The sequence below is a fragment of the Bos javanicus genome, chromosome 16 (genome assembly GCF_032452875.1).
Source record: "Bos javanicus breed banteng chromosome 16, ARS-OSU_banteng_1.0, whole genome shotgun sequence".
NCBI lineage: Eukaryota > Metazoa > Chordata > Mammalia > Artiodactyla > Bovidae > Bos > Bos javanicus.
The window spans coordinates 63,695,163-63,704,952 of NC_083883.1; positions in this window are offsets into that span (position 1 = coordinate 63,695,163).

Genomic DNA, 9,790 nt, shown 5'->3' on the forward strand with positions numbered 1-9,790 from the left:
AGGAAGATCCCAAATGCCCATGGGGGTAACTAAGCCCATGCAACACAACTACTGAGTCTGTGTTCTAGAACCTGGGTACCACAACTACTGAGCCCATATGCCATGACTACAGAAGCCTGAACGCTCTAGAGCCTGTGCGTCACAAGAGAAGCCACTGCACAGGGCGAGTGGTGTAATGAATAATGCATCCAACTACAGATCAGAAGAGAAGCCACTGCAGTGAGAAGCCCACGTGCCACAACTAGAGAGAGTAGCCCTGCTCACCGCAACTAGAGAAATGCCTGTGCAGCAATGAAGACCCAACACAGCCAAATAAAATTATATATATATATATACACACATATAATACACACACGCACACTCTTATCTAAAAGAAGGCAGAGAATCTCTTTATGGAACACAGGGCTTCATGAATAAAACTATAATCAACTTGCCTCCCGAAAGGGAGGGAAGATGATGGGATACCAACTCCCTTCCAAGTTCAAGAGGGAGCAGACGCCCCAAGATTTTCAGGAAATGCTGTCCATTCTTCCCTTCCACTCATATCATTCCTCATCTAACATCATGGCTCCTTTAATACAAAGAATCAGTCCCTGGGTTCAGTGATCCCTTTGAGTTTCCATGCTGAGAACAACTTTTTGTCTCATTCTCCGCATCATCATCTCTTACTCCTAGTATTGAGTTTAGTATTTTAATTGGAATAATTCTTTTATCAATTAAATAAAACCCAAAATTCTAGAGTAAGCCCCCCATTTTTGCAGTTCCATCAAAAATAAACTCTGAAGCCCTAAGAAACATAATTTTGTTAAGTGAGCATTATTGCATCACATTTTTGGATAGTTTCAACTGTGAGAAAACGGCCTAGGTCCTTGGAGGCTGGAGTGGAAACCTCTAAATTCTTGTCCAACTCAAATTTTGTGTGTTTTCCGGTCACAATGTCTTTCCCATGGTTTCTATCACTGTGGGAGCTGGGAAGAGTGAATGTCAGCCACAGTCATCCTTACCCACATTCTTTATGGTATTACCAGTTGGTTTGTTCAGGCAAAGGGTGGTTTGCAAGGAATTTCCACAGGGTTTGTTTGGTTCCCTTCTCATCTAGAGCTTAGGTCCATAGTATTTCACAGGGTAATGGCACTAGGGAACATATATAAACAAAGACAGACACTATTCTGAACTTCTCTCTGGTGCTTCTGTATTATGATTCTGAGCATCTCTTGGTTACCCTAACACATGATCTTTAACCTAAATTTTCTACAATATTAAAAACATGTCTTTACTTGTATACCAAGTTCCTTTGCTGATAAGCTAGGAAAACTCCCAAACCAAATACCAAGATGTCAGTTCCTTAAACACAAAATATTTGGATGAGTCACAGGTGTAGTAGCTCTAGAACACCTCAAGCATATGAAGCAACACAGAGAAAGAAGAGAGGCTGTAAAAGCAGGTACTGGAGTCAGACCCAACTGAGTTCAAACGTGCACCACCATTCATGACCTGTGGGTCCTTGAGCAAGCCACTTAACCTAACACTTTCTTCATCTTTAAAATGGAACAATAAGAACTTCCCCAGTGGTCCAGTGGTTAAGACTTCACCTTCCAATGCAGGGGGTGCAAGTTCAATCCCTGGCCAGGGAACTAGAATCCTACATGCCTTCTGTCCAAAAACCCAAAACATAAACCAGAAGCAATATTGTAACACATTTAATAAAGACTTTAAAAATGATCCACATCAAAAAAAAATCTTAGAAAAATAAAATGGAAAAAATATAACAACTACCTCATAGGTGGTTGTATAGACCAGACTAGTTACTGCATATAAAGAGAATAGCCAGGACTTCCCAGGAAGTCTAGTTGTTAGGACACAGTGCTTCTAATAAAGCGGGTGTGTGGCCAATCCCTGGTCAGGGAACTAAGATCCCACACACCTTCGTGTCCACCCCTAGCCCCAAAAAGGAAAGAAAGAATAGCCAGGGCCTGCCCCATGATAGGCACTTGATAAAAGTCTGGGAACACTATCCCTGTCATCACTGTCACATAAAAGTACACTCCCCAGCTCCCCTAAACCCAAGAAACCTAACCCTTCAGTGTGTGTGTTAGTCGCTCAGTCGTGTCTGACTCTTTGAGACACCACGAACTGTAGCCCTCCAGGCTTCTCTGGCCATGGAATTCTCCAGGCCAGAATACTGGAGTGGGTTGCCATTTCCTTCTCCAGAGGATTTTCCCAACTGAGGGATCGAACCCTGGTCTCCTGCACAGCAGGCAGGTTCTTTATCGTTTGAGCTACAGGGAAGTCCTGCAGAAGAGTATGCTGGGTGGGCATTCCCCTTCTGTCAGTGAAACACAGAGGACAATCTGATCCATAGCTTTCTAATGAGAAGGAAATAAATTAAACTTTAAAAAGTAAGCAAATCATTATTATATATTTTTAAATAATGCCTCCAGTTTTGTTTGAGAAACAAGCCCTAATTTGCTTATTCTTCACTTCTATTTCCATTTTCATTTAATAACAAAATGGGAGAAACATTAGTGGGAGATAGTAATTGTAAAAGTAGCAATAAAGTAAATGGCAACATTAAAAATACTTCATACACATGAACGTAGCAATATTCAAGGCAATTGGAAACAAGAAGCAACTCAGGAATTAATGGTACATGCGTTAACAACTGAGTCCATCCAGGAAGGAGATTCTCATGCCTCAGGGCCTTGTTTCCAAATCTGTGGTCTGATGTTTTCAAACTGTGATGCTCTAGAAGATTATTGAGAGTCCCTTGGACAGCAAGGAGATCAAACCAATCTATCATAAAGGAAATCAACCCTGAATATTCACTGGAAGGACTGATTCTGAAGCTGAAGCTCCAATACCTTGGCCACCTAATTAAAGAGCAAACTCATTGGAACAGACCCTGATTCTGGGAAAGGTTAAGACAGGAGAAGGGGCGACAGAGGACAAGATGGCTAAATGGGATCATCAACTCAATGGACATGAGTTTGAGCAACTCTGGGAGATAGTGAAGGACAGGGAAGCCTGGCATGCTGCAGTCCATGGGGTCGCAGAGTGTCAGACAGGACTTGGAGACTAAACAACTGCTTCTGCATGCCGGACCACATATGTACATAAAATACCTATAGCCTCAAGCTGCTGATATTTAAGTGATTCTGTAACATATGGAAATCATAGAACCAGAATGTTAACGGAGGAAGGAGCTTAGGTGTCAATTCTGGCCCAAGCCAGTTCATACATGAGGGATGTAAGATTTAGAAAAACTCTAACAGGGTTTTTCCAGAGATTAAGGAGGTCTCCTGTGAATCTGGAAAACCACACGAGGCTCCAGCCACCCTAGCACAACTTTCAAAAAAGAAGAAAACAGCGGAGAAATACTGAGGAGGCCCTCTTGCTCACATGTCCAGAAGACTCCTTTGATAATCTAATGGAAGCTATGGACTATCTTCCTTGATAAAAGCACAAAATATCTGAGTCTTCACATCCCTCAATCCCATCCCAGAGCCTATTTCTAACTCCCCTGCAACAGTCCCAGGAGGTATTAGGGAAAGACCAAGCACAAAACAGAGCTACTTGCATCAAAGGAATTCAAAGGAAGAGCTGTGACATCAAACTATTTGGACCCAGAAATAAAGGATAGAATCCAGGCCCAGTTCCCAGGCATACTGGAAATACTGCTTTCCTCACCCTTAGAATCTGAGATCTGATGGCTTGACTTGGATGGGAGTACAGTGTGGGCTGGGAAAGTTTTGAGAGGGGGAAAGGGTGCCTTATGTAAACACAACTCAGTAAACACACTGACACAAAGCAAGAGATCTGGACCCAAATTCCAGTTATACATCGAATAATTCCTGCAGCCATGTTACTTGATGTGACACTGAAAGATGAACCCCCCTCCCAGGTCAGTAGGTGTCCAATATGCTACTGGAAAAGAGCAGAGAAATAGCTCCAGAAAGAATGAAGAGGCTGAGCCAAACCAGAAATGACACCCAGTTGTGGATGTGTCTGGTGGTGGAAGTAAAGTCTGATGACATAAAGAACAATATTGCATAGGAAACTGGAATATAAGGTCCATGAATAAAAGTAAATTGGAAACAGTCAAACAAGAGATGACAAGATTGAACATTGACATTTTAGGAATCAGTGAACTAAAATGGACAGGAATGGGCGAATTCAATTCAGATGACTATTATATCTATTACTATGGGCAAGAATCCCTTAGAAGAAATGGAATTTCTTCAACAGAAGAATCCAAAATGCAGTACTTGAGTGCAATCTGAAAAATGACAGAATGATCTCAGTTCATTTTCAAGGCAAACGATTCAACATCACAGCAATCCAAGTCTATGCCCCAACCACAAATGCCAGAGAAGATGAATGGTTATATGAAGACCTACAAGAACTTCTAGGACTAACACAAAAAAAAGATGTCCTTTTCATCACAGAGGACTGGAATGCAAAAGTAGGAAGTCAAGAGATACTTGGAGTAATAGGCAAATTTGGCCTTGGAGTACAAAATGAAACAGGGTAAAGGCTAACAGAGTTTTGCCAAGAGAACTGGTCATAGCAAACACCCTCTTCAACAACATAAGAGAAGACTCTGCAAGTGAACATCACCAGATGGACAATACCGAAATCAGATTGATTATATTCTTTCCAGCCAAAGATGGAGAAGCTCTATACAGTCAGCCAAATCAAGATTGGGAGCTGACTGTGGCTCAGATTATGAACTACTCTTTGCAAAATTCAGACTTTATTTGAAGAAAGTAGGGAAAACTACCAGGCCATTCAGGTATGACCTAAATCAAATCCCTTATGATTATGCAACGGAAGTGACAAATAGATTCAAGGGATTAGATATGATAGACCGAGTGCCTAACGAACTAGGAATGGAGGTTCATAACATTGTACAGGAGGCAGTGACCAAGAAAAACAAATGCAACAATGTAAAAAGGTTGTCTGAGGAGGCCTTATGAATAGCTGAGAAAAGAAGAGAAGTGAAAGGCAACTGAGAGAAGGAGATATACTCATTTGAATACAGAGTTCCAAAGAATAGCAAGGAGAGATAAGAAAGCCTTCCTCAGTGAACAATGCAAAGAAATAGATGAACACAATAGAATGGGAAAGACTAGAGATCTCAAGAACATGAGATACCAAGGAAATGTTTCATGTAAAGATGAGCACAATAAAGGACAGAAACAGTAAGGAGCTAACAGAAGCAGAAAATATTAAGAAGACATGGCAAGAATACACAGAAGAATTGTACAAAAAATATCTTAATGAACCATATAAGCACGATGGTGTGGTCACTCACCTACAGCCAGACATCCTGGAGTGTAAAGTCAAGTAGGCCTTAGGAAACATTACTAAGAACAAAGTTAGTGGAGGTGAAGGAATTCCAACTGAACTATTTAAAATCCTAAAAGATAATGCTGTGAAAGTGCTGCACTCAATATGCCAGCAACTTTGGAAAACTCAACAGGGGCCACAGGACTGGAAAAGGTCAGTGTTCATTCCAATTCCAAAGAAGGGCAATGTCAAAGAATGTTAAACTACTGCACAATTGTGCTCATTTCACATCCTAGTGAGGTAATGCTCAAAATCCTTCAAGTTAGGCTTCAACAGTACATGAACTGACAACTTCCACATGTACAAGTTTGATTTAGAAAAGGCAGAGGAACCAGAGGTCAAATTGCCAACATCTCCTGGATCACAGAAAAAGCAAGGGAATTCTAGAAAAACACCTACTTCTCCTTCACTAACTACACTAAAGCCTTTGACAGTGTGGATCACAACAAACGGTGGAAAATTCTTAAAGAGATGGGAATATCAGAACACCTTACCTGCCTCCTGAGAAATCATAAGAAGGTCAAGAAGCAACTGCTATAACAAGACATGGAACAACAGACTGGTTCAAAATTGGGAAAGGAGTACATCAAGGCTATATATTGTCACCCTGCTTATTTAACTTACATGCAGAGTACATCATGTGAAATGCCAGGCTGGATGAAACACAAGCTGGAATCAAGATTGCTGGGAGAAATATCAACAACCTTAGATACGCAGATGACACCACCCTAATGGTAGAAAGTGAAGAGGAACTAAAGAGCCTCTTGATGAAGGTGAAAGAGGAGTGAAAAAGCTGACTTAAAACTCAACATTCAAAAAACTAAGATCATGGCATCTGGTCCCATCACTTCATGGCAAATAGATGGGGAAAAAACAGAAACAGTGACAGACTTTATTTTCTTGTGCTCCAAAATCACTGTGGATGGTGACTGCAGCCATGAAATTAAAAGACCCTTGTTTCTTGAAAGAAAAGCTAAGACAAACCTAGATAGCATACTAGAAAGCAGAGACATTAATTGGCCGACAAACGTCTGTATAGCCAAAGCTATGGTTTGAGTTGGACCATAAAGAAGGCTGAGTGCCCAAGAATTGGTGCTTTTAAACTGTGGTGCTGGAGAAGACCCTTGAGAGCCCCTTGGACAGCTAGGAAATCAAACCAGTCAATCCTAAAGGAAATCAACCCTGAATATTCTATGAAAGGACTGATGCTGAAGCTGAGCTCCAATCCTTGGCCTCCTGATGCAAAGAGCTGACTCACTGAAAAATACCCTGATGCTGGAAAAGATTGAGGGCAGGAGAAGGGGGTGACAGAGGATGAGATGGTTGGATGGCATCACCAACTCAATGGACATAAGTTTGAGCAAACTCTGAGAGACAGTGAAGGACAGGGAACCTGGTGTGCTGCAGTCCATGGGGTCTCAAAGAGTCAGACACGACTGAGCAACTGCACAACAGAATCCTTAGTTTTCCCAATATGGAATTAGGATAACAAGACCAACCTTGCACCGTTGCATTTAGGATTAGAGATAAAAGCTGATCTTTGAGCAATGCAGGGGTTAGGGGCCCCAACTCCCTGAGCCACTAAAAATCTGCATACTACTATCTCTCCCTCAGAAATAGAGAAACTGATAGACGCCTCAACCCAGGGTAGGAAGCTGCAACAGTTTGGATAGAATAAGGATTTAAACCTTAGTTCTTTTGATTCCACATACTGTGATCTCTACTTGAATACAAATTTTTCCCCACACTTAATGATCTGTAAAATGAAAATACAGGTACTATTATATATTTATTGAAAAATATCTGCCTATAAGTAGAACCAGGCAGTTCAAACCAGTGTTGTCCAAGGATCAACTGCATACACGTATACACACAGACATGCACAGAGTACTCAGTTGCTTATCACTTAACAGGCATTCTATAAAACATGATTGCTGTTATTCTTAGTTCACTCACCCATTCATCAAATGTATTTATTAACCATGCAGTGTCGTGCACAGCACTAGGGTTTTGGTAATGAAAAGCCAGATGAAGCAGTGGCTTTGAGTTGTCCACCATCTAATGAAATTTTAGACAACAAATAAACCTCTGCCCCAGACTGTGATTCTTATAGGGTAGGGAAATTTCAGGGTAAAATGGAAGCCCCTACGAGGGGCTGAGGAGTCAAAAATAGCCTCCTGGAAGAGCCAGTATTTGAACTGAGGGCTGAGGGGTGGCAGAGGTTAGTTGGGCCACAAGAATGGGGAAGAGTGTGCCAAATGAAGGTGTGGGAGAAAGTAGTCCGCTGTGGTTCAAGGGCAGAGCTCTGACAGGATGTGTGAAGGGATAAGTCTGGAGCCTGAAGGGAGAGAACTTCAACTGGGTTCAGAGCTTAGTCTTCACGCAACCACCATGTGAGTCAATGGCAAGCTTTGAATTATCAGAAGACTAGACACAGATACCACATGGGCGAGCCAGAGCAGGCTTGCTTGCTTGCTTGAAGGAAAAAGAAGAAAGCCGGGACAGTCAGTATACACCAAAGAGAAATAAGTGTTCTCCAAGGCACAGACACACTTCTGGCTACCACATTCTGTCCTGGGAATACACAGCTGAAGACGATAATGTGAGTGAGCGAGGGTCACATCAAACCCTTTGGAGGCTTCACCATCTCCTCCAGGTTTTCCATTCCCCAGCACGACGCCAAAGCTGTTCTCTGTGTGGGTTATCTGGAGCAGTGCCAAGGGATGCCTCCCGCTGCTGCACCCTATCAGTCTTGAAATCTCACTGTGATGACAAGGCTTGCACAGGGCAGAACACCCGGGCTGGAGGGCAGTTCCCGTTTATCACACTGGGCCCTACCCCCTCCCTCCTACCACAGTCCAGCCCACAGCAGTCCCCGAGTTTAGTCTGAGAAACCCAAGAGGAGCCCGTCTCTCAGGAGACGGTGGGAGCCGTGGTGTAACACATCCTCTGACCTGATTCTGTTTGTCCCCAGGACTTCATCCTGAAGTCAGTGAGCAGCCACTGAGGTGGTTAGAAGCAGAGGAAAGACACGGTCTGATCTGTACAAACAAAAACACTGTGGCTGAAATGAGACGAACTGGGTTCAAAGGGGAGAGATCCATTATCCCGGACAAGGATAAAGACAGCAGAGGTGGAAAGCAGTGGGCAGAACTGAGGAGTCCGTTTAGGAGAGGATTAGGCAGGATCTGAGGACTGGCTGGTGTGGCACACGGACACACGAATCTGTAGTTTCCAATGAGTGAGCCAGCACGTTAGTTAAGATGGTGTGTCAGTTTCTTTTTGCTGCTGCAATAAATTATGCAAACAAGTGGCCTGAAACCATGCAAATTTATTCTCTTATAGATCTGGAGGTCAAAAGTCCAAAATCACTTTCACAGGACTGAAGTCAAGACGTTTGCAGGGCTGGTTCTTTCTGAAGCCTCTAAGGGAGAATTCCTTTCTGAAGCCTCTAAGGGAGAATTCCTTGCCTGCTTTTTTCTGCTTCTAGTGGCCACCCGTATCCTTTAGCATCTGGACCCTTGCTCCATCTTCAAACTGTATCACTCTGAGCATCACAGTACCTTCTCCTCTCAGAAGGCAACCCCTCACTCCTAAAAAATGTTGCAATTACATCAGTCCTTACAGGTTATTGTAAGCCTATTCTTAAATAGGGCTTCCCTAGTGGCTCAGTGGTAAAGAATCTGCCTGCCAATCCACCTACGGGAGACATGTTTGTTCCCTGGGTCAGGAAGATCCCCTGGAGGAGGAAATGGCAACCCACTCCAGTCTTCTTGCCTGGAAAATTCCATGGATAGAGGAGTCTGGTGGGCTACAGTCCATGGGGTCTCAAAAGAGTTGGACACGACTGAAGCGACTAAACAGTAACAATAATTTTTAAATAATTCTCCCACTCTTGTCTCAAAGACAAGTCCCAATTGGCTTATTTTTCATTTCTAATTTCCATATTCATTTCACGACAAAATGGGAGCTGCTCTGCCAGATAGAGGTACTTGGAGAGGATTTTCAGGCACCATGATTGGCCATCAGCTGTAACTTCCCTTGAGACAGGGAGCGAGAAAGCTGGGATATGAGAGGAAGGAAAAGGAAGAAGTATTAATACAACCAAAGTACAACTTTACCATTACCAAGCATCACCATCGAGTCACCAAACATGGCAGAAAGGTTCTTTTGTAATTAGAAAACTCAGCGGGTTAGTCACATACTAATCGAAACCTATTTTTGCTTGAATTAGGTCAGTCTTCGTTAAATGCCTCTCTAGAAGTAGGCGGAGGTCGAACTCCCCCTGGGTGGTTTGCAGTGATGCAGCAGAAATGACTCACGTTTGCTGCTGCTATAAGCTACACAGATGGCTGGGAGCGGCTGATGGAAGCTGCCCTGCCAACTCCCCCAAGACTGAAGCCCACCCTCCCACCACCCCTACTTCAAGCCATGCAAATAG